Here is a 26,060-nt window from a genome sequence, read left to right on the forward strand (position 1 = left end):
TATGATGGAAGCCCAGCAGGATGTCACAGCTTGGGAAAAGTACCAGAGAGCATCGTTCCTTTGTAACAGAGAAGAATACTCACCTCTCCACTTAGGTAACGTTGATGAGCATTTCTGACCCCAGTTGGAAATACTTCTTGACAGGTATTTGAGTCATAAAACCGAAGCGGCCCAGAAGCCTGCCTGTGTTGTTCCTAGACCCGTGGAAAGCCATGCTTTTTCCTGTAGTCTTTTCATAATGTTGTATCTGAGTTTAATTCAGTGCAGCCAGTACCTGCTGAGTATCTCGTGCGGGTCAGGCGCTCTGCTGGGCACTGGAGGTATACCAATAAATAAAACTTCCGTTTTATCATCTGATTGGATAGGACAGGCCTGAACATGGCCAGACCCCTCAGTAATATGGGAGCAGAGAGACGGGTCTTCTTTCTTGCTAGAGGGAACAAACCGGTCAGGGCATGTGGACTGCGTTACAGTTGCTCAGGGGACCACTGGAGAGTTTGTTGAATGGCGAATGATGTAGTTCGTGATGTAACATGTTCTAGGGTGTTACCTTTGGCAGCGGTGGGGTCTGAGTCTCTCCGGGGGTGAGCACATCAGTGACAAACTGTGGCAGAAATCCGGGGTGGCGGGGAGTTCAGGGCCTGGAGGATGGCACCCCTGCCCCTACTGTCGGCCTCTACCAGCTAATCTCTGCCCTCACAGACCACCACGAACATCTGGGGCAGGTAGCGCTGGGATTCTCGTGGCCAGGTGCGGGCTCCGTGGAGTTTGCAGGAAGGGGGTGTGGGTGAGGGCTGGCCTCTCCTGCAGGAATGTGCTCCTCGGCTGGGTTTGTATAGGGTATTTTATCAGGTGAATTGCAAAGGTTGGTGACAGCTCTCCAGCTTTGGGCAGCCTCTGTAAGGACAGAACTTGTTTCTGGAAGCGAGTAGCAGACACAGACCCGTTCACGCCCTCTCGAGGTGTGACGTGGGCATGAAGGTCGTGTAAGGAAATACGGCAGCGTGATGTCTTCCATCCGGGACCCTCCATTTCACGTTTCTGGGATCCCGGCTCCCCGTTCACTCTGCTTCGGGGCCCCTGTCCCACCTCTCTGACTGGGGTGGTGAGGGGCTTCAGGGTCTCGGGTGGGTAGGAAGGGAGCCCAGGGGACCGTGTGCAGGAATTGCAGCCCTGGCCCACTGCTGTGTGCTCAAGTGAGACAGAAACGCTGGCTGTGTCCGCGGCAAGTCAGGTGTGTGATCACCCTGTGGTTGTGTTTTCATTCTTTTCATCGTCACACGCAAATGCTGTCTTTCTGAGAGGGATGGTTGTGAGCACGGCAGTATTCTGTGCTGTGTGCAGTTCTCATCTGTAGAACGATCTGGAATGTCTCGTAATACTGTTGAAGCTCAGTGAGGTGACTTCAAGGCTGTGAAGGATACAATTAATGATCATTACGGATACATGTGTCTTCAGGTTCCTTTTCTTGTGCTGTAGACTGGGAGCCTTAGCATTTCAGCTTGTCTTGCCACCAGTTTTCTGGTTTCCTGACCAAGGTGAATTGTATCCTTTGTAAGCCCTTCCTGTTGGTTCTGAGAATTCCTGGCTCAGAGAGCTTTGTCGTGAAGTCGAGTCAACAGCAGTGACTGGTCCTGGATTTAGAGTTCATCTGCTTTAAAATATGTAGCTTTTGGGCTGCCCTGGCGGTGCAGTGCTTAAGAATCCGCCTGCCCGTGCAGGGGACACGGGTTCAAGCCCTGGTCCAGGAAGATCCCACATGCCGCAGAACAACTAAGCCCCGTGTGCCACAACTACTGAGCCTGTGCTCCACAACAAGAGAAGCCACCGCAATGAGAAGCCCGCACACCACAACGAAGACCCAATGCAGTCAAATATAAATAAATAAAATAAATAAATTTATTAAAAATATATATAGCTTTGAAGTTGAATGTTAACATATATTTTTTTCATGGTAGCTGATTAATTAGATAAAGTCAAGAGGTAGTTTCTTTCACACCAAATGGATGACAAGTATTGGGTAGAGTTGACTAAGATTTCTTCATCTTTTTTCTCATATACACATACTCATTGAATTTCCATTCTTGTAAGGTGTATACTATTTAATAAATGACAATAGACCGTGTTTTTTTGCTTTTATAAATGTCACGAAATCCTCAGTGGTGTTGTCCCTTGTATTTTCTAATAGTTGATCCTGATTGGCTGGGTGTGGAATAACAGGATGTAGAAGTTCGAAGAGCAGACTTAGTTCTTTTCTTCATTTTTTAAAGAACTTTTTATTGGAGTAAAGTTGATTGACAATGTTACGTTAGTTTCAGGGGTACGGCAGAGTGAATCAGTTATACATACACCTATATCCGTTCTTTTTCAGATTCTTCTCCCATGTAGGCCATGACAGAGTACTGAGTAGAGTTCCCTGTGCGGTACAGCAGGTCCTTATTAGTTACCTGTTTTATATATTAGTGGTGTGAATATGTCAGTCCCAACCTCCCAGTTTATCCCCCCCCCCCCCCCACCATCCCCTGGTAACCATGAGTTTGTTTTCTACATCTGTGACTCTACTTCTGTTTTGTAAATAAGTTCATTTGTGTCCTTTTTTTAAGATTCCACGTATAAGTGATACATGATATTTGTCTTTCTGTGTCTGACTTACATCACTCAGTATGACAATCTCTAGGTCCATCCATGTTGCTGCAGATGGCATTATTTTGTTCTTTTTTTATGGCTGAGTAAGCAGGCTTAGTTCTTGATCACATACAGAACTGTTGGTCATTAATCCACATGGAGTCGGCATTCTTGTCAGTCCTGGCAAACGCGAAGCATGAATCGTTGACTGATATGCCGGAGAACTCCTGGAGTAAGTGAAGATCCCTGCGCTTTTCAGACTTCCTAACAGGCGAGAAGACAAGAGGGTGAATAAATGCACACACAGATACGAGCTGGTTTCTGCCCTTCTCAAGAGCGTATCTTTCTCCTTTTGAAGAGAAACCATTTCAGAATTTTGAATGAATTCTTCAAGAGGACTCATTACTGGGAGGAATGGAGAACGAGCTCATTATGGTAATGTTTTCTCATCCGTTCTGCGGTTTGATGTCGTAGACCCTGGGGGCCCGGCTAGGCTCTAGTTCCAGGGCCTCTTTTACTGATCTGAAACCCACACACCACCTTGGATTGTAGGATAATTATTTAGTGATGTTAAACAGTAAAAATTGTGCTGTTTTAAAGGATCTGAGAATGCATACGGGGACATGCGTGTAGATAGCAGTCATATCAACAAATGTGTTTTTTAAAAAAACATGCTTTTTTATGTATACATTTGTAGGCAGCATTTTGTAAACCCGAAAACGTCAACTCGGTAACTTGGGATCTTGTACGTTGTCCCTCTCCACTCCCGCCCAAACCCCAGGTTCCTCCCAGGACATGCAGGTAACAGTGGTTGGGCAGAGAAACCACCCGGGTGAGGATGGGCTGAAGTCCCAACGCAGGACCAGAGCCCGTCAGAGGGACCGTTTTCCTTACGCGTGGATTCTCTGAAAGGCTGTGAGGGAAGACTTTTTTTTTTAAAAGAGATGCGTGTCTTTTATTATGAAAATTGCTGTTACGTTACAGCCAGCATCCGAAACAGTATTTTAATAAGCACTTGTCTTGATCATCAAGTAGAGCAGAAACCATGATTCTTAGTGGTTGTATCGGTTTCCTAGGGCCGCCTTACCAAAAGTACCACACACTGACTTACAACCCCAGAAAGTGGTTCTCTCACAGTCCTGGAGGTCAGAAGTCCCAGATCAAGGTGCCACCGGGGCGGCCCTCCCTGAAGGGCCTTCCTTGCTTGTGTCCTATCTTCCGTGGTTTCTGACATTCCTGGACTTGTAGACATGTCACTCCAGTCTCTGCCTTCTGTGTGTCTCTGTGTTCATGTGACCATCTTCTTAGAAGCACACCCAGTCGTTATTGGATTAAGGGTCCACCCTACCCCGCCGTGACCTCATTTGATGAATTCTCTGTGTGTGTGCGCGCATTTTCTTTCTCTCTCCGTTTTATTTTTACTGACATACGATTGACCTACAACACTATGTTATTTCCAGGCGTACAACAGAGTGGCTCAGTTTTTCTGTATATCACAGAATAATCACCACAGTAAGTCGTTAACCATCTGTTACCGTACAAAGATACGACATTATTATCGACTGTATTCCCCGTGCTCTGCCTTTCATCCCCGGGACTCATTCATTTGGTAGCTGGAAGTCTGTACCTCTTAAGCTCATCACCTGTTTCACTCACCGCCCACCCTCTCGCCACTACAACTACCTGTTTCTATGAGTCTGTTTTGCTGTGTTTGTTCACTTGTTTTGCTTTTTAGATTCCACATATAAGTGAAATCATGCAGTATTTCTCTCTGACTTATTTCACTTAGCAATAATACCCTCCAGGTCCATCCATGTTGTCACAGATGGCAAGATTTCATGCTTTTTTATGGCTGAACAGTATTCCTCGTGTGTGTGTGTGTGTGTGTGTGTGTACACATTTTCTTTATCCATTCATCTGTTGATGAACGCTTAGGTTGCTTCCATATCTTGGCAATTGTAAACAATGCTGCAATGAACATAGGGGTGTGTATATCTCTTCAAATTAGTGTTTTTGTTTTCTTCAGGAAAATACCTAGAAGTGGAACTGCTAGGTCGTGTGGTAGCTCTGTTTTTAGTTTTTTGAGGAACCTCCATCTGTCTTCCACAGTGACTGCCCCGGTTTCCATTCCCACCATCACTGTGTCAGGGTTCCCTTTTCTCCACATCCTTGCTAACCCTTGGTTATTCGTTGTCTTTTTGGTGATGACCGTTCTGACAGGTGTGAGGTTGTGTAGCGTGGTTTTGATTTGCATTTCATCTTGATGAATTCTGTCTGCAGCAAACCTAGTTCCAAATAAGGTCACATTGTGAGGTCCGGGGGGTTGGGACCGCAACCTATCTTCCTGAGGGGACCCAGTTCAACCTGTAGCGGTGGCAATTCCCCACACCATCCCACCCCACCCGTCTTCTCCCAGACGCCCCTGGTGTCCTGACGTGGCTACCTGGCCATGCACGACTCATGCCCGTGGCCATTTACAGGGCAGCCAAAGAAACCAAACCGTTGTGGATTCTTTGTCTTTAATAAAATGAACGAGTCAGTACGACAGAGCTGCAGGTGCAGTGATCCGTCACCAGCCAGTCCTGGTGCCCAGGCGCGTGTGCAAGCAGGGCGGGCAGCAGCCTCGGCCGAAGCTGGGATCGCCTGGGGGGATTCTTAATTTCATGACTTTCCTGCCAAAGGTCTGCAAGCTCTCATGGGCTCTCCCTCAGTAGGTATTTTTCGTGTGCTACAGTTCACAGGGGGCTGGGGCCGCTTTGCTGGCACGTGGCGCTCGTGTAGCCTGTTCTCAGTCACACGCGAGCGGGCCGGCGGCGGTGGGCTTTCTCTCGGGACTGGACGGGAGGGATGGTGCCCACGAGGACGGGGTTCAGGGGACGGTGTGGACCGTGGGCCCGCTTGCCTGGTCCCTGGACTATTCCGTGACCCTGCCACCTGATGTTGACATTGCTAAAGCTCCCAGCCACGATGGGAGGGTGGAGGGGGAGGGGGAGGGGAGGGGGAGGGGAGGAGGAGGGAGGAGGCCCCGGAGCCGGCCTTCCAGAGTGCAGCCCCCTTCGTGTTCTCACCAGAGGCGCTCGCGAGAAGCAGCAGCTGTGCCCTTGGGTGTTTTTGCTGCCTGGAATCACAAGGCCCCTCCGTGGAGTCTTGCCCAGTTTCCTCTGAAAGAAATTATATTGTGGACGAGTCTTGGTGCAGTTAGACATCTTTTGAGACTCTCAGGCTCTTTTTAGGAAACGTGTTAAACAAACAACACGTATATGCTCAGAAATGTTCCGAATTTGGAGGTCTCAGAGCGCGTAGGTGAGACCTTGACCTTGGATTTGTCTCTCTTGGCGGCAGTGGCTTCACATGGTAAACAGGAGGTCACCTGGGTGTCCCGTCACCGTGTTCACCCCTTGGAGACGGACTTGGGGCCTTGGAGGATCAGCTTCCAGTAGCAGTTTGGGCAACAGGGAATACGATTTCACATCATAATTACAGCCCCCAAGCAAGATCCAGCTTAATAATTAGAGTCCCAATTAGAGCATGTGCACATCCATCGCTTCTGTTCATCCTGGGCACTGATGTCAGACTCATGAGAAAGCCAACCAGACACGGGAATTTGCATTGGAGGAACATAACCTACATTCTGTTACGTAGTATAAGTAGTTTAAAGCCACACAGGGGACTCTTTCATGATGATGCCAAATGCAGCACAGGTTCTCACGTTTTTATGTCAAGAATTTGCTAAAATAAGTCAGACAAGTTTAGGATTTACCTCATCGTGAATCAAGAGCTTGAAGCAGGAACTTTTCTTCTAATCTAATGAAAAAATGCAACTTGTACCATTTGGACATAGAAATGCCTAGCTGAGGAGAGCAAGTGATTTGCTGGGGGTTTAGGGGTAAAAAATTTCTGGTTACTAAGGGTGCATGAATCTGGGAGGTAAATGAATTTACCCAGTAGATCCAGATTTTACTAAAACAGAACTGTTTGATGGTGGCAAGAGAGACTATTTGCTGGGTCTTTGTTTGTGTTGCTTGCGTGCTTGTGTTGAAGGCAAACAAATGGAATTAAATAATAATTGGCTTGGAGGAGGTGATGGGGAGGAGCAGATGGGTGGTATTAGTTTCTATGGCACTGTTCTTTCATGTCCACTAATGCTCTCCGGATTTCAGCCCTGTATTAGTTATCTATTGGTGTGTAACAAATTACCCCAGCACTCAACAGCTGAAAAACACAGGTATTTATTATCTCACAGTGCCTCTGAGACTCAGGAATCCAAGCACAGATTAGCTGGAATGTTCTGGCTCAAGGTCTCGCATGAGTTGTAGTCAACATGTTCTCCTGGGCTGCAGTCTTTTTTTTAAAATTTTTATTCGAGTAAAAATTGATTTACAATTGGAGTAAAGTTTATTGGAGTACAGTTGATTTACAATGTTAGTTTCAGATGTAGAGCAAACGGAGTCAGTTAGACATATACATATATCCACTCTTATTTATTTATTGGCTGTGTTGGGTCTTTGTTGCGTGTGCGGGGGTTTCTCTAGTTGCGGTGAGTCGGGGGGTACTCTTCGTTGCAAGTACTAGGGCTTCTCACTGCGATGGCTTCTCTTGTTGCGGAGCACGGGCTCTAGGTGCAATGGGCTTCAGCAGTTGTGGCACGTGGGCTCAGTAGTTGTGGCACACAGGCTTAGTGTCTCCACGGCATGTGGAATCTTCCCGGACCAGGGCTCGAACCTGTGTCTCCTGCCAATTGGCAGGCGGATTCTTTAACCACTGTGCCACCAGGGGAAAGTTCCCTATCCACTCTTTTTGGACCTATTTCCCATAATAGGTCACTACAAGAGATTGAGTACAGTTCCCAGTGCTATATAGTAGGTTCTTTTTTTTTTTTTTTTTTAATAAATTCATTTATGTTTGAATTGGGTCTTTGTTGCTGTGCGTGGGCTTTCTCTAGTTGCAGCAAGCAGGGGCTACTCTTTGTTGCGGTGCCCGGGCTTCTCATTGCGGTGGCTTCTCTTGTTGCGGAGCAAGGGCTCCAGACGCACGGGCTTCGGTAGTTGCGGCGCACGGGATCAGTAATTGTGGCTCGTGGGGCCCTAGAGCACAGGCTCAGTAGCTGTGGCGCACGGGCTTAGTGGCTCCGCGGCCAATGTGGGGGTCTTCCTGGACCAGGGGCTCGAACCCGTGTTCCCTGCATTGGCACGCAGATTCTTAACCACTGCGCCAACCAGGGAAGTCCCTATATAGTAGGTTCTTATTAGTTATCTGTTTGATATAAATCTCCCAATTTATCCTTCCCCCACTCCTCTCTCCAATAACCATAGGTTTGTTTTCTATGTCCTTGAGTCTATTTCTGTTTTGTAAATAAGTTCATTTATATCATGTTTTTGGATTCCACATATGAGTGATGTCATGTGGTGTTTGTCTTTCTCTGCCTGACTTACTTCACTTAGTACGATAGTCTCCAGGTCCATCCATGTTGCTGCAAATGGAATGATTTTGTTCTTTTTTTATGGCTGAGTAATATTCCTGTGCGGTGTGTGTGTGTGTGTGTGTGTGTGTGTGTGTGTGTGTGTGTGCACCACATCTTCTTTATCCATTTCTGTGTCTTGGGTAGCTTGTTTCCACATCTTGGCTATTGTAAATACTGCTGCCGTGAACATTGGGGTGCACACATCTTTTCAAATTATGGTTTTGTCTGGATATATGACCAGTAGTGGGATTGCTGGGTCGTATGGTAGTTCTATTTGTAGTTTTTTAAGGAACCTCCAAACTGTTCTCCATAATGGCTGTACAATTTACATTCCCACCAACAGTGCAGGAGGGTTCCCTTTTCTCCACACCCTCTCCAGCATTTATTGTTGGTAGATTTTTTGATGCTGGCCATTCTGACTGGTGTGAGGTGATACCTCGTGTTTTGATTTGCATTTCTCTAATAATTAGTGATATTGAGCATCTTTGCGTGTGCTTTTTGGACGTCTGGATGTCTTATTTGGAGAAATGTCTATTTAGATCTTCTGCCCATTTCTTGATTGGGTTTTTGGTTTTTTATATACAAACAGCTGCATGAGCTGTTTGTATATTTTGGATATTAATCCCTTGTTGGTTGCCTGGGCTACAGTCTTTGAGCGTGGACCTGGGCTGGAGGATCAACTTCAAGGTCATTCCTGAACGTGGCAGTTGGAGGGAGGCTTCAGTTCCTCACCTCTCTGTAGGGCCACCCATGACCTGGCTTCCCCAGAGTGCGTGATCGGTGTGAGTGTGAGAGAGACTGAGACAGGGAGAGGGGAAGAGAGCACGGGAGAAGGAGATAGAGAAAGAAAGTGCTAGAAGCTATGTGCTTTCATGACCTAATCTCAGAAGTGACGTGCCATTACTTCTGCCATATTCTGTTGGTCACACAGACCAATCCTGGCCAGTGTGGGTCGGGGCTATTTCAGGGTTCAGATACCAGGGAGTGGGGCTCCTTGGGCACCATATAAGAGGCTGCCTACCAACCACAGCCCTCTTATTTTTTACACCCATAAATTGGTGAATTGGTTAGAGAATTACTCATTTGAGTACATAGTCAACTATCAGAAAATGTTGGGAAGATTCTTTAACCAGGTCCATTCCCTCACCTTTGGAGCCATTAAAATGTAGAAATGAAGGCTCTCACTTTACTACATAGTTAAATAAATATTACATACCCATTTTGTGCTCTTAACTGTATCCTTGGATGTAAAAAAGTAGTTTTCCTCCCATGAAATGGAAAGATCTATTGAGCCCCTCGTGGATGTGCCCCATCAGCTCCCCTCTCCTCTGCAAATTCACTTCAATCTTCCAGATGCTGTCAGAATCACTGCTGCCCCTCTACATGCGCCATCTGCCCCCACACGTGAACGAAATGTTGACCCTGCCTTTTCAAAATAGGAAATAATTGAATTACCCTTTTTTATCGTCTTCTATGCAAAGTTAATGGGAAAAAAATGAATTTTTTCCGAGTTCTCACTCATGATTTCAAAGACGATGACATCTTTGTTTAACTTTGCTCTCATAGCACTAAAATTGTTCATTTATTCAGCAGGTACTGATGGAACACCGCTGTGTGCCAGGCCTGAGCGAGGCCCTGGAGTTTGCACTGTCGAGGTGCAGAGGTAGAGTGTAAGGGCAAACTATCTTTTAACAGTAATTTGAGGCATATCAGATACAAAGAAATGAACCTGCTGGGTAGTAATTTCGTCTTGTGAAGTCTGGATACTCGGATTGACTTAATGGACATTTCACAGGATCCCAAGGTTTGAGATTCTCTTGTAGCGCTTCTGTTTTCTAAAAGGCAGCTGCAGTGCAGAGAGAGGAGTGGCTTTCCTGAATCGAGAACTGGAGCTGGCACGAGGTGGACCCTCAGGGGTTGGCCCCCAAGGCACCATTGGCCCCAAGCCAGGTCCGCTCTGTGAGCGCCTGCATGGTCAGAAGCCCCCAGGTGGTTCATTCACGTGCGGTGCTGCCTTGGAAGCCCTTAGCTCCTCCTAGATGTTGCCAGTCGCTTCGGCATGAGCTCGGGGATGTCAGTGTTTCCACCTTTACAGCTAGTGGCCCTCACCCCTGAGACCCAGGGCTTGGCCAGTAGTATCCCTCTTCTTGCTTTAATTTTTCCCTGACTCTCACCTTCCCTGCTTTTCAAGCCCAGCTAAGGCAGATAGCCAAAAGTTCCGAAGGGGGGAAAAGCTGAAAATATTGATAAAACAAAGGTTAAAGAAGATGGCATTTTGAACGGTGGAAATGCAACTTGATAGGATTTTGTGTGTGTGTCTTTCCTCCAGGGTTGCCAAGGCTAATGATTGGTGATGTGTTGAAGGTTTGCAGCAAGGCAGACTCATAACAGTGAAAGAGTTATTGATGGTTTTGCCCCAGTAACAGATGTTGACCCAGATAGGGTTGGTTTGTGAATCTATTTATGTGTGCCGGTTTTCTACACAGGGAAGTGAGCCACTGTGTAGATGGCAGGTACCGCTGCTTCTGCGCTAGTTTCTTTCAATCACAGTTGCGCCGTCTTAGCTGGAGGACTGAGACACCTCTCCGGGCAAGTTCGTCAGCAAGCATTGGGTAAATCAGGGAATCATAAGAAATGAAACACGTATATGTGGTTTTTAAAAACTTTATCAACTGTATTTGAGACATTTTCTGGATTTACCCTTTCTTCCATTAATCTCCTTTTTCAGTCCCAGGATCCCATCCAGGACACCGCATTGAATTCAGTTGTCCTGTGTCCATCTTTCCTTTGGGCTGTGACGGTGTCTCAGACTTCCCTTGTCTTTTGTGGCTCTTATTGTTTTGAGGGGTACTGGCCATGAGTTTTGTAGAATGTCCTTCACTTCGGATTTGGCTGAGGTGTTTCACGTGGTCAGACTGGGGTTATGAGTTTTGGGAACGAAGACTGCAGAGGTCGAGCACCCTCTGACCATGTCGCATCAAGGGAGTGGGCTCTCAACATGACTTACCTCTGATGAGCTCAGCCTGACCTCTGCTTAAGGTTGCGTGGGCCGGCTTTATTCACTATCGAGTTTACTGCTTTTCCCTTTCTTTCCGTACACCGTTCTCTCAAAGCCCATCCCCAGTAATGTGGGGGGAGCCAGCGAAGCTTCACCTCCTGGAGATTTCAAGTTAAACTATGTAAACACAGGTTTCTTCACCCATCGCTAGACAGAAGGTAATAGAGCCTTTTCTTGGAATGGGGATCCAGTAATTCTAGTTTGGGGTCACCTTTCCTTATAAACTGTACCCTTGGTGCACCCTCTACAGTTTGCAGTATTGATTTCGTTAAAGCGCAGTGGGACTTGAAGGACGTTTGTGAAACCAACTCAGTGCAGGATCCATCTGTGGATTCACTGCCTTTTCCTAGATCTCTTCAGTGTCGTCCACCCTGCCAGCATTTCCATGATACATTTCTTTTAAATTAATTTATTTTTGGCTGTGTTGAGTCTTAGTTGCTGCGCGCGGGCTTTCTCTAGTTGCAGCGAGCGGGGGCTACTCTTCATTGAGGTGCGCGGGCTTCTCACTGCGGTGGCTTCCCTTGTTGTGGAGCACGGGCTCTAGGCACGCGGACTTAAGTAGTTGTGGTGCGCGGTCTTCAGTAGTTGTGGCTCGTGGGCTCAGTAGTTGTGCCTCGCTGGCTCTAGAGCGCAGGCTCAGTGGTTGTGGCTCACGGGCTTAGTTGCTCCGCGGCATGTGGGATTTTCCCGGACCAGGGTTCGAAACCGTGTCCCCTGCATTGGCAGGCGGATTCTTAACCACTGGGCCACCAGGGAGGCCCCGTGATACATTTTTGTTTGATGATCTGTCTATAACAAAGCATCCGAAGTAGTTTCATTAGGAAAAAAAGATGGTACTCCTAGCTCATTAGTTTATATAATATTTAATTACTTTTCATAAATGCAATGTGAAGCCCCACTGGCATAAGCAGGTTTGGGACCCAAAGACACTACGGGTTATGAAGCACCCAGGTACCCAGCTGGGGTGGAAAGGCCCTGGGCTTGCTGGGAAGGAAGGAGGCCCCAGCCCAGTGAGCTCCAGGGCCCGTGGACAGCTGTCAGCACGTCTGCAGAGTAGACTGCCTTGAGGAGGTCAAGTGGAGGCCTCGTTAAGAGACCTTCTCCTCTGTGTATTTCTAGAAACAGCAGATATCAACCGTAAATATTTAATGTTGTGTTTATAGACTTTGGCATCATAAAACTTCAAAAAGGTGACTCAGAGGTGGTGGCCGAGTGTGTACGTCAAGGACAAAAGAACTTCCCTAGCTCGCTGCACTGTGTAAGGGAAACCGTAATTGACCTTAGAAAAGAAGTGAATAGGTAAATAGCTGTCTTATTTATCTTATTCGTATTCACCAGATGAGGAATTAGTCATTATTCCTTGCTGGCCAGGGTTTGCATAACTCTTTTCTGATGTTAAAAAATAATGTGCAGCCTGTAATGAGCAATTTGAAAAAAGGCAGAAGTCCGGAAAGAAAAAACAACACTTCTCAGCCCACCCATAGCAGTTTGCCATCAGCGTTTTGGTATATTTTCTTCCAAATGTCTGTATTCATGTGTATGTGACATAATGTGTGTTCAGCCTTGTAATGCGGCTCTTCCACTTAACCTTACAGAGTAAGTGTTTGATCATCGCTGACATTTATTGAAAATATTTTCATGCATCTGTGCCATCAAGTGCATGTACTGTAATTGATTTAACACGTGTTGGAGATATAGATTGCTTCCAGTTTTTGCTTTAGGATAGATTGCTGAGAATAAAGCTGTAGGGCTCTTGAGACTGATTACCAAATTGCTTTCCTGAGGGGTAGGGCCAGTTGTATAGCATTGCCAGGGGATGGGGGAGGGGTGCCAGCCTCTCAGGCAGCTCACGAGATTGTGGTCCACAGAGCCGAGGATGCAGGCCCTTTTTTGTTTTGTTTTGTTTTGTTTTGCATTTCTTTGATTTAAAAAAAAATGAGGTGGAATATTTTATTTGCCAGTCATTTGCATTTCTTTGTCTGTGACTTGGACATAAGCCGCTTTACAGGCAATTCTCAGGTTCTGTTTCGAACGTTACGCTTTCTGGGTTTCATGTGAATGCGGTGTCCGAGTGTCAGCTACATGGGGCCACTTCCGATGTTTGCCACGATGTTAGTCTCCTGACCTTAGCCAAACTGGGTATCTGCCTGTCAGGGCTGCATAGTAAACAAGAGTTAAGTCCAGAAAGCAAGAAGGCAAGTTAGCAAATTAATTTGTTCCTAAGATTATACCTACATGTACACTTCTGTCGTTAACTCTTTGACCCCTTTTCTTAAAGCTGTCGTGTATGTGTGAGGGTTATGAGTGAGAGTTATGACGGCTTGTTAATGAGAGTTGATGTGTTTGAATGTCACTGTGGTATGTGGATACAGCTCATCTTGTATTTCCTAGTGTGTATCAAAAGACAGTATCTTTATAGAATGACATCTGTAGGAAGAGCATAGATTCTTATGTTAGCTAATAAAGGATTTTAAAATATATATAATTATAAATTGGCAAGCTTGCTAACTTGTTTCTACTTGTCACTGGCCAACGTTTGTTTCCCAAGGGTGTGTGTATATGTGTGAATGAGTGTGTACGTGTGACATATGTTTTGTTGTGCCAGTGAATTAATTGAATATCTATTATGTGACAAGCTCTGCGCTGTCTTTGAAGCATTGAGCTGGTTCATAATACACTGGGGACAAGGAGGGAATTTTTTTTTTTTTTTTTTATTGCTCTGAAGTCATTGGCTGTTACTACTCTCTCCTTTCCCTGTTTTATAACATCACACAGAAAGCTTTACAAATATTCTATTTCAGTTCCTCCTTTTAGAGTGTTTCAGTATTTCTATTTTTTTTTTTTATTCTCTAAAGAATGCTTTCCAAACTTGGAAATGAAACTAATGAAAGGGAAGGAAAATGATGATTCAGAAATTAATGATAGAAGGACTTACCTGACGGTCCAGTGGTTGAGACTCTGTGCTTCCGCAGCAGGGGGCATGAGTTTGATCCCTGGTCGGGGAACTAAAACCCCACATGCCTCACGGTGTGGCAAAAAAATATATATATATACACACACACACACACACACATACACACACACACGATAGTTAAAGAGAAACGCTGACGAATTTTTTTAAATTAATTTTTTATTTTTGGCTGCGTTGGGTCTTCGTTGCTGCATGTGGGTTTTACTTGCGGCGAGCGGGGGCTACTCTTGGTTGTGGTGTGTGGGCTTCTCATTGCAGTGGCTTCTCTTGTTGCGGAGCTTGGGCTCTAGGTGTGCGGGCTCAGTACTTGTGGCACGCGGGCTTCAGTAGTTGTGGCTCACGGGCTCTAGAGCGCAGGCTCTGTAGTTGTGGCGCAGGGGCTTAGTTGCTCCGAGGCATGTGGGATCTTCCCAGACCAGGGATTGAACCTGTGTCCCCTGCATTGGCAGGCATATTCTTAACCACTGTGCCACCAGGGAAGTCCCTCTGATGATTTTGGAGTGCAGTGTCTGTCGTTTTATAGCTTAATGGATTTGACTTCTCAGTGGTGCTTGTGTGTTTTTGCTCAAAATTATGTTGAATAGGTAAGTCTAGCCATGAGTCATTTCCCGCCAAATTCCAACAGATGAGGTGTAACGCATGGATAAATGGTCGTATTTCTGTAATAAGGAGTATCTTCTCGGCACTCAAGGTTCTGTTTCCTTTCAGTGTGTTACTCCTAGACGCGCTAGGCATTTTCTTGGTTCTACATTATGCAATACACACAGAAATGAGGAATGGATGGGACAGCAGGACTCACTCCCAGGTTCCTTTCCAAATTGTGGCTCAAGGTCAAAGATGTTCAGTTTGAACTCAGTTTCCCAGGGCATATGGGTGCACATACATGCACAGTGCCAGTTCCAACTGTGGACAAACAGAATCCATATTCTCTCCACCGAAAAATGTTCCGGGCACATAATTTTAAAATTTGCAAGTGAACCAATTTAAGAGGAATTGCGTGGCCTAGAGAGTCCCCAGACCCCTCCATCCTGCAGACCACAATCAAGGGACTTTAGCTGCTGCAGGCTCTCAGACTGACTTGTAAGGGAGTCAGGTCCTCGGCCTTCACTGTTTTTCTTATCCTCGGCATCCCCATCAGATATAGATGGTTATTCCCACTGTACACTTAAGATACAGGGTCTCAGACAGGTTGAATAATTTGACCATGACTGTGGAAACGAGTAAGCGTTCAGAGCCAGGAATTAAGCCCAGGGCTGCCTCCACCAGATGCCTCCTCTGATGAAAGGGATGTTTTTCAAGCGTTGTTCATGTGGTAAAAGACCTCAGGGTTCCAGACAATTAAAACTGGTTCCAAGACACACTGTGAAGACTTAGGTTTCTGACCAGGAAATCATTAGTCCCAATAGTTTTTAAATATTTTTTTTTGTTTAATATTTATTGGTCTGCACTGGCTCTTAGTTGCCGCGTGAGGGATCTTCAGTGGTGGCGTGCGGGATCTAGTTCCCTGACCAGGGATCGAACCCGCGTCCCCTGCATTGGGAGCGCGGAGTCTTAACCGCTGGACCACCAGGGAAATCACTAGTCGCTGTAGTTTTATTTCTTTATTCCCTCTTCCCCTATGATGAATCTCTCTGTGTTATATGAGGTCAGTTAGCAGCTTTTAACCTTTCTAGTACGTTGGAAGTGAAGAGGGGAGTCATTCAAGTCAGCTGGTAGCCTGGGATGTAACTTTATATAGCTTTGGGGGTGACGGAACTCTGGTTCCCTAAAGCACTGCCTCACAGTGGGGGCCCCAATGTTCTGTCTTACCTCGTGTCTGGGATGGCTGCTCCAGCTCCTGCCCTCACATCACATCCCTGTCCCAGTCCTTGAGTAGGAGTGAGGAGGGGGACTTCATTGCCTTTAAGAGCACAGACAAGAGGTTTCATTTCTGACCTCTGCTCATAGCCATTGGCCAGAACTGGGTTACGTGGAAAGCTTCTCCTTTTGGAAGGGGTGTGGCCATGTGCCCACACAAAATCCAGGTGTCCTATTCTCAAAGGGTGAAGGGGGGAAGTGGATAATGGTAGTCTAGCCGACCCTGTCCTCACTTTAGTGGGAAGGTGGCGTTACTAAAACAACAACACGTTAGATGCAGAATTCTAGACTGTGGGACAAGGGTCATATCTGGTACAGCAAGGGCTCCTGCAAAGAGCGTCCCTGGCCCATCTTTTTTTTTTTTTTTTTTTTTTTTTTTTTTTTTTTTTTTTGGTGGTACGCGGGCCTCTCACTGTTGTGGCCTCTCCCGTTGCGGAGCACAGGCTCCAGACGCGCAGGCCCAGCGGCCACGGGTCACGGGCCCAGCCGCTCCGTGGCATGTGGGATCCTCCCAGACCGGGGCACGAACCCGCATCCCCTGCATCGGCAGGCGGACTCTCAACCACTGCGCCACCAGGGAAGCCCCTGGCCCATCTTTTGAAACTCAACTGTGAGTACTTCCTGTCTGCTGGCCACCACTTACTCTGAGTTTTAACCAGGTGACTAGAGACCTCTCTCTTTGTGCACGAAGTGGGAATATGATCTGCCGCGTTTTACAAGGATTACGTGGAGTAATGAAGATGGAAGGGAGCGACTCTGTTGCCTTTCTCAGCGTAGGTTGGAGGTCATCTAATGCGCTGTTGGGAGTTACCTTTTTACACGAGTGTGTGTTGTTCATAACGCAGCCTTCTTGTACGGGAAGGGACTTTGGCACCGCATAGCACGTTGCGTAATATTTGCACACGAAGTTCCTGATGAACTTTTATGCTCTTTGGTCATTTGCATTCACTCCATCTCTCAGACGAACACAGTCACCTAACCAGTAAATGTTTATTGAGCACCTACCACGTGTGTCAGGAACTCTTCTAGATGCAGGGAATATAGCTGTGAACAAACCAGACAAAAAGCTTACATTCTAGTGGATAAAAATATGGGTCAGGTATGGCACACTGGGTGTTGTGGTACCAAAAATGAGTGCGTGTGAAATCACTTTGATATTTGCACTTATGTTGCACTTTATAATGTTTAAATACGGGCGTTATTTAGCAAAGAGCAGATACTAACAGTCATACACCCGCACCCACAGAAGAGGAATACAGTAGAAATGTTGAGTATTGATCGAATATTTTTAAATGTTAATATGGTATATTTGAATTATTTGTTTATAATTTTCAGTCATGTAAGTAGAAAGTTAAAGTTCATTTAAGTTCTTTTTTGTTTTCAACAAATACATGAAATACCACCTCCCTCTATATCATAGTACTGGGTTGAAAAAAAAGACAACACAACACTCTTTAGTGTTGCCAGTTAGAAAGAGTGTAAGGAAAAATTGACTGCTCCTGGGGTTTGTGTAGAAATGAGCAAACCTAATGATTTCCCCTGGGCATGATCTCTTTAAAGCTACTGAGAAGTTTATTGTCTTGCAGGTTGAGTGGAGCGGATAGTGATTTAGAGAATCACTCTAGGTGATTAATAAGAGGCCCCTGATTTTGTTTTAATAACATACTCTGACCCAATAAGGAAAATTCAGACTATATTTTCTTACAGTGGTAGTGCTGTTAAAATGTATGCAAATGGAACGCTTTTATGTATTCCTAGGCCTTTCGTAGTATTTTGCTTTCCAGGGAGCTTTATAAATCATTATATTTATTTTTTACCCAGTATATCGGTTCTAAATGCACCTCTTGACCTGCCACTGTGAATTTTCATTCGGTGAGAATCACACTGTTAAACGGAGGTTTATGCCATGTAGAAATTAAGGCGATAAGTGCAGATACACGCAGCTGTGTGCGGTCCCAGCGTGTGATGAATTACTTCCTTTCATTTATGGCGGACTTCTCTCCCCCTGACGTGCACGTGGGAGCAGCCCCATTTATGAGTGCTTAAATGGGGACTTCCTCTGTATGACACCGTTCTGACTGATTGAGCCATTAAAATCCAGTAGGAATAATGCGATGGGGGAGACAGCAGAGACAGCTACAGGACATCGTATTTGTTTTACTTGACCAGTTTGTTTGGGGCTGAAGTGACTGGTGTGTGGTGTGTGGCGGGTACAGTTTCTCATGGCACACATTCTGATGAAATAGTGTTAATTATGGCTGCTCTACTGCATTTTAAGTAGATGCCTTGTAAATTCTTAGCCCGCTGATGCACGTCTGATCGTGTCGTTGTCTTTTTCTCACCTCCCCCTCCATCTCTCCACGAAGCCTGCCCTGATAGTAGACACGGGCTCTCTGGTCACAACAGTGCAGGACCACATACAACGTGCCTTCTAGGTGGAGTGGAAGGTTAGCTTCCTTGCGATCTGGAAGATTCAGACCTTCCTTGGGTTTTTGCCTTTTGCTTTTTTCCCTCTTGATGAAGCTGATGCTCTAAATTTTTGTAGTAAATATGGTGCATTGATAGTGGTATTATCTGACCCATAATTCATAAAATTGAGTGGCATATCTACAGTGTTTTTAGTCTGTTAACTTTTGGGAGAATGTATTTCTTTCCCAGTGGGAGTTAACCTGTGGAGCGCGAAGGAGTTGGGAGTATGAGAGTTATTTTTGTGAGGTAGTAGCTTTATTTTTTTAATACATTTATTTAATTTATTTTATTTCATTTATTTTTGGCTGCGTTGGGTCTTCATTGCTGTGCACGGGCTTTCTCTAGTTGCGGTGCGTGGGCTTCTCGTTGCAGTGCTTCTCTTGTTGCAGAGCACGGACTCTAGGCGCATGGGCTTCATTAGTTGTGGCACACGGACTCAGTAGTTGTGGCGCGCGGGCTTAGTTGGTACGCAGCATGTGGGATCTTCCCGGACCACGGCTTGATCCCGTGTCCCCTGCATTGGCAGGCAGATTCTTAACTACTGCGCCACCAGGAAAGCCCGTGAGACGGTAGCTTTAGAAGAGAGAAGTGTCAAAGCTGTGTGGATTGCCAATCTGTGAGGACATGCTAGTTGCCCATTACAATGTGGAGAGTCTTTGAATGCGGGAAAGACAGAAGCAAGGTTGAGTTCCTACCTGGAATGAAGGTGTCTTACAGACAACATAGGAGCAAGGGGAAAAAAAGGTTCAACTTGTATAGCACATGAAAAGTGGTTCCAGGAAGAACAGATAAATTCCCCAGGTACATAAGGAGATGGAATGGGTTTCTGAATCTTGGCGCTCTTGACATTTGGAACTGGATCTTTTTGGTAGTGGGAGCTGTCCTCTGTATTGTGGAATGTTGAACAGCATCCCTGGTTTCTACCCAGTAGATTCCAGTAGCTCTCCCCCCAACAGTTATAGCAACCACAATGTCTCCAGATATTCCCCCCGGGGCAGGGGCAGCATCACCCCAGTTGAGACCCACCAGAATAGATAGATAAATGCAAACGGATACGAGGATCTTCGGTTCTTTCATGGCAGTGCATACGGCGTACCATGGGAGCCCAAGGAGGCAACCAGCAAACCGTTGGTCTTGGGCTCCAGAAGCCTTTTGACTTACACTCGTGTCCCCCAGAGATCATTCAGTCAGTAAAGATAGAGGTGGGGGAGGAGGAGGGATTAGATGTAGAGGATGGGCATGATGTTTTGTTTTCTAACTTATCATATTTCATGGGCATATAGCTCACTTCACAGATAGCTGCATTTAAATAAAAGTTTCATAAATGAATTTGTATAAGCTAATATATTCAACACAGTACAGGATTTACTCATTTCAATATGAATTTACTTCAGATTCCATTGTGTATCCTTTTCTAATATTAAGAAGCTCGTTGTAGTGAAAATACTCTTATTTATGTTACATATTCAGCATTTAGACCCTTGTGTGTGGTGAAGGGGCTTCAGAGTATTGGGGGTGTCTGGAATATTGTGATATAGTGATTTACTGCATTAATTTTGTATTATAAAGTTGTAGCCATTTAACTTGGGGCCTTCTCAGGACTCCAAGAAGGGTGAGTAATCACTGGTAACGATCAGAACTTCCTGGCATTTGGAAGCACAAGTGACTTCTTCATATGTGCACGTTAGACATGGATATTTCTCACACGGATGAAGTAGGCAGTTCAGTGAGAAAGGACCTTGGAAACCTCCCCCCTCAACCTCACCTGAGCATTGTCATGTTAATTGGAAAAGTCAGTTAAGCTGGGAATCATTAAAAAAAAGATACAAACACGCCTTACTTTTGTGGTGGTTGTTTTAACCTAAAGCACGTGGATATTCAGTCGTCTGCCAGTACCTTTGCTCTGAGGAAGGTTCACAGCCAGGAAGTTCTGCCCTTTGCTCTGACACCATCCACACCCGTAGTGTATTTCATGTGGTTTCCAGTTTCTAGTGAAAACTCAAGGACACCTGCACGGAAATCTCAAACTTCTGCATCTTCCTACGTTTCTACCTTGCCTTCCAGTCATCGTGGTTGTCCTTCCCACACCTAATTTCACAGCGTCTGTTAAAATGATTCCCACTCACCCTGTCCATAGAGCATCAACTTCATTTTAGCAAAAAACCAGAAGCGAGGCTCTGTGTGCACTCATACTTCATCATGTGAAATATCTCAGTGAAGTGTGTCATGGCAGCAGCAGGGACAGCTGAGCAAACTTGGACCGGCTTTGGGAGCAGGTGTATCCGGAGGTGGGGGAAGAAGGGCGGGGGGGGGGGGGGCGGTTCTGAGCACTGCTTTCCAGCTGTGCACGTCCATCCCTGTGTCTAGGGCATCCCGCCCTGAGTTTCTTCTGTAGAGGAAGTAGCAGGCACAGGTAAGCGTGTGTCAGTTCCCTGGGCCTCCTGGTGTCACTTTCCTGAGCTGTGCACACGTAAGTTGGTGCCTGGCTGGCGACAGCAGACAGCAGGCTCAGCCACTGGGAGTGGCAGACTCCTTTACGAGAACCTTTTGCCCTTTATCTTTTAACTGTTAGACCTTCCAGCAAAGAGTGAAGCCTAGTAATTATGTATGTGTCAGACTAGCCTGGTTGTCAGTCTTATGTACTGCTGATATTAAACTCTTGTATGTAGGTGACACGGGGATGCACCAGCATCTACTCGTAACCATATGAATTTAGAGGGATGTGATTCCACACGGCTTACACGCACACACTTTATGGTTGTCATTAATGCTTGTTATAAAAGCCCTGTAAGACCTGAAAATGGCACATGAGTCGTCAAGGAGGAAAATGCCATCTTCACTGGAGTTTGGGTGTTAAGTACGTCGTGTTGTATTCTGAACTTCAGTTCATATGCTCTTCCGTGTCCTAGGCTGTTTATTAAGCATCTTCGTTGCGTCTGGCACAAAGCTTAGCTTTGCGGGTGGAGCGTGAGCTGGGCACACTCTGAGCTCAGCCATGTGGATGCGGAGGCCGTGCCCTGCTGGAGCTTGCCTGCTGCTTGAAGACAGGCAGTAAACAGGGGACCTGGTCAGCGAAATGCCTTGAGAGGAGCACATGCTGTGAAGAATGCGCAGGGTGATGTGACCGCGGGGCTTGGGGTGGGAGCGCTTCCACACTGCAGTTAAGAAATGGAGACTGATGGGTTGAAGTCTCAAGGATGTAGCTGGGAAGAGCCTGGAGAAAAGAGTTCCAGAAGGAGGGAACAGCACATGCAAAGGGCAGGCAGCGGGACGGAGCTCTAGAAACTCGAGGGACGTAAAGGAGGCCAGGCCAGCATGATGGAGGCAAGCGACGGACCAGGAGATGAGGTGAGAGCAGTGTGCAGGGGACCCCCAGACAGTTCCTTACAGGATGTGATGGTAATGGTGATGTGTTTGGACTTGGAACCCTCCAGTGGCTTCCCACTGCAGTAACTGGTGGCTGGCTGCTGGTGGGGGAGGGATTGAAGTGGCTCCAAGCGGGTTCCAGGCATAAGGCAGTCTCCCTCCCTCCCTCCCTCCCTCCCTCCCTTCCTCCCTCCCTTCCTCCCTCCCTCTGGGTCTTAGTTGCGGTTCCCCGGCTCATTTGTTGCAGCAGGCGGACTCCTTAGTTGTGGCATGCATGTGGGATCTAGTTCCCTAACCAGGGATCAAACCTGGGCCCCCTGCATTGGGAGCACAGAGTCTTATCCGCTGCGTCACCAGGGAAGTCCCAGTCTTATTTTCCACTAGCATAGCTCAGCGGACCTGGGAAGGAAAGCACAGACTGGGGACACTCTTCAGCGGGGAGCGCCAGTAGACACGCAGACGGCCTAGCTGGAGGAGTGTGGGTCTGGCACGTGACCCTGAGTAGGAGGCAGGTGTCATTTATTCAGACGGCGGGCTGGAGGAGGGGCGAGTTGGTGTGGGTGGCGGGTGGGTGAAGGGTTCCGCTGTGGACACGCCATGTGCGAGATGCTGGTGGGACCTCTCAGTGGATGCATCTCGCAGGCTGGTCCAGAGATGCGTGTGCAGCTGGGAAGACCAGGGCCCTGAGACATGTATTTGGGATATGAAGCCAGGGGCTGGGTGAGTTCACGGGGAAGATGGATGGCAGTGCAGTCCTGTCCAAAGGGGCTCGATTTGCAGTCAAACAGAAAGCAAGCCAAGGGTCAGAAAGATGCCTTTTGAGACTTCCCTGGCAGTCCAGTGGTTTGGACTCCGTGATCTCACGGCTGGGGCCCCAGGTTCAGTCCCTGGTGGGGAAACTAAGATCCTGCAAGCCAAGAGGCACAGCCAAAAAAAAAAAGATTCCTTTTGGAAACTTCAGGTGGCTAAAAGGTTTCCAAAGTCATTCGATAATCCCTTGTATTTTCATAGAGGTTTACAAAGTAAGCTTGTAGGAGATCAGAATTTAGTGAACCTGCCATCGGGAGACCTCTTCAGAAGGTGTGTCAATATCACCTTACTCTTCTTAACTCTTTTCTTTCTAATGAGGGAAACGGCGTCCACCAAGAATTACGCTTAAATTTCCCTTTTTTCCCTCACCTTGCAGCTTTCGTCTTAGGTGGGAAGAAGTGATTCAGCCTCTAGATTAAGTAGATCTGAATACCTGCTACTTTTCTTGGGCTTCTGCTCCAATCACAAGTACGGTCCTGACCATCATCTAACGGCAAAATGTGTTAACTTTTTTGAATGACTTTTACGGTTCACCTTGATTTAGCAATAACGTTGATCCCATTTCCCAGCCACGAAGATCAATACAAATTTAATTAACCAGAATGTGTCATTCTGCCACTGGGAAGCTAAATTCTCCAAGGACAGAGGCTGCCTAAGGATTCCTGGGTTTGACTGACGTTCAGATATTCCAGAAACTACCAAGATCCTGCGATTGTTTCTGGGGAGTGCCTCTGCCTTGCTGGGAAGTATCTCAGAATGTCACCTGTGAGTTTGAAGATCACTGAGGACAACTTCTTTTCACAGTTGGAGAGTTTGACTCTGGGTTATGGAAAGAAAGCAGACATTTATTCTTGACTTGCTTCAGAGTAAATTGTTATAGACATTTCGATCTAAGTTTGTCTGTAGCCAACAGCAGGGTCTTTGGAAGAAGTACATTTGCATTGAAGGTTCATTTTCTTTGAGATCTTTTTTATTATGGTAAAACATATGTAACATAAAATTTACCATTTTTTAACCACTTTTAAGTACACAGTATACTGTTCGGTGGCATTAAGTGCATTCACCATCCATCTCCAGAACTTTTTCATCTTCCCAAATTAAAACTCTAAGTAATAACTCTCCTCTCCTCTCCATCCCCCCCCCCCCGCCCCCCAGCTTTCTGTCTCCATTTCTGACTACTCTAGGTACTTCATGTAAGGGGGACCCTAGGTTATTTGTCCTTTTGTGTCTCACTTATTTAACTTAGCATAATGTCTTCAAGGTTCATCCGCATTACAGCATGTGTCAGAATTTCATTTTTTTCGTAAGCTAAATAATATTCCGCTGTACGTATAGACGACATTTTGTCTATCCATTCGTCCATCGGTGGATATCTGGGTTGTTTCCATCTTTTGGTGATCGTGAATAATGTTACTAAGAACATTGGGCTGCAAACATCTGTCCAAGTTCCTTCTTTCAGTTCTTCTGGTTTTATACCTAGAAATGGAATTGCTGGATCATCTGATAATTGTATGTTGAATGTTTTGAGAAACCATCCTGTTTTCCTGGAGGTTCATTTTTAAGTAATCTTGGTAAGGTATGACAGCAATGGAATCTAACCGTGCTTCATCTTATCTCACACAAGAGTTAGCAAACTAGAGCCTGTGGGCCAAATTTAACCCATTACCTACTTTTGTACAGTCAACAAGCTAAGGATGGTTTTTACATTTTTAAGTGGTCCAAGAAATCAAACCAAGAAGAGCGACAAGTCGTGATGCGTGAAAGTTCTATTAATTTCATTGCATGTCACGAAAGTTTCCTCGGAACACAGCTGTACCCATTGATGTCTGTATTGTCTTTGTTGCTCACTACAGTGGTGGAATTGAGTGGTTGTAACTCTGTGTGGCCCATGGAGTGACAACTATTTACTGCCTGGCCCTTTAAGAACAGGTCTGCCAACCTCGAATCGAACAGGTTAACGTGACAAGTCACATGAGTGTATTTACACCTGTTGAATGCTCTGCTCGTGTACGGGGGCTTTTCCAGGGGTCTTGGTGGGTCATCGAGCCGTCTCCCTAATTTATCACACCGTTCTGAACCTCGTTTGTGTCACCGTTTCACAGTTAAGCATCAGTCCCTGGGGAGACTTCCTTCGGTCGGAGATGCAGGTGTAAAACCCCAACCAAGAAACTCGCCCACTTCAGGTACATTTGCTTTTCTGTTCCCAGTGCCAGAGCTCGCCTCCCTGTCCTTGTAAGGGACTGTCTCTTCCCACTGAAAAAGAAGTAAATCTCTATATAATGGAGGATCCAAACTGAGAAAGAGTTCTCAGAATTCGCATACTTTTCTCATATACTTTTTTGGGAACAAGGTTTGTGCCCTACTAAAAGGCACTGTCTTCTATTTTTAATCTGTGATATTTCTGTAAAACCATGTAAATGTCATACTTAGAACGGAAGGGCATTTTCAGCGTTTTTTTGCAAAGTGCTTTTCTGTGCAGTTAGGGCTGTGTGTGACTTGTGAACATTTCTCTTCACACAACCGGAAATCTGACACAGCACTGGCTCCCTCTGTTAACAATGACATCTTCCAAGTACCATTTTAGGGTAACACTCTGTTCGGTTTAATTTGTTGTCAGAAATATCATCCCCAGAGCTTCTTAGTATACACAAGTACCTATATACTTATGCATTTAACATATTTTCTTTAATTCATGAAAGTGATCTTAAGGCCTGAGAGAAATTTGAACAGCTCAAAGGAAATCAGGCTAAGCTTAAACTAGGAATTCACTTAAATTCTAGTTTTCCTTTATATTTGTTTTTATAGGAAATAGGGCGTTTGCATTTTTGAAACTATGTTTGAAATTATATTTGCATGAAGAAGCCTGTTGCCTACTAGGCTGGTAAGATGGTATCAATAAAATAGAGAAAGGCAGGCAGATAAAATCATTTGGTTAAGTGTAGTGTGAAGATAACCACTAGTCAAGAATTGTAGCATCTACACTCAGTCTAATCTGATTTGTTTTCTCACGTGATCCTGTTCTTTCTTTCTTTCTTAGACACGCTTGCTCACTTAAGAATTCCGTTGTTTGAAAACCAAGTAATTCGTTTCCATTTAAGAAAAACTAGGGGGCTTCCCTGGTGGCGCAGTGGTTGAGAGTCCGCCTGCCGATGCAGGGGACGCGGGGTCGTGCCCCGGTCCGGGAAGATCCCACGTGCCGCGGAGCGGCTGGGCCCGTGAGCTGTGGCCGCTGAGCCTGCGCGTCCGGAGCCTGTGCTCCGCGACGGGAGAGGCCATGGCAGTGAGAGGCCCACGTGCCGCAAAAAAAAAAAAGAAATAAAAAATAGGGATAAATGTGATTATGTTCCAGTTGAAACGAAAGCATTATTCTCTTACAATTTTGTGTGACTGTTTTAGTCCTTTAAGGGAATTCTCACATTTATTCCTTTGTGGAAGTGACTGAT

At 46.0% G+C, this 26,060-nt stretch overlaps 1 protein-coding gene across 8 annotated transcripts in view; it reads left to right on the forward strand.

Annotated features, from left to right (window-relative positions):
• TBL1X (transducin beta like 1 X-linked) overlaps positions 1 to 26,060 on the forward strand; it is a 230,767-nt gene that overhangs the window by 116,662 nt on the left and 88,045 nt on the right. For 2 of the 8 annotated variants that reach the window (XM_032619263.1, XM_032619265.1), the window contains exon 3: positions 24,720 to 24,800. The exons of the other annotated variants lie outside the window; for them this stretch is intronic. The gene's annotated coding sequence lies outside the window, so the exon portion shown is untranslated. The remainder of the gene's footprint in view (positions 1 to 24,719; positions 24,801 to 26,060) is intronic. 8 annotated transcript variants of the gene reach the window in all.

This window comes from Phocoena sinus, chromosome X (assembly GCF_008692025.1).
Source record: "Phocoena sinus isolate mPhoSin1 chromosome X, mPhoSin1.pri, whole genome shotgun sequence".
Lineage (NCBI taxonomy): Eukaryota > Metazoa > Chordata > Mammalia > Artiodactyla > Phocoenidae > Phocoena > Phocoena sinus.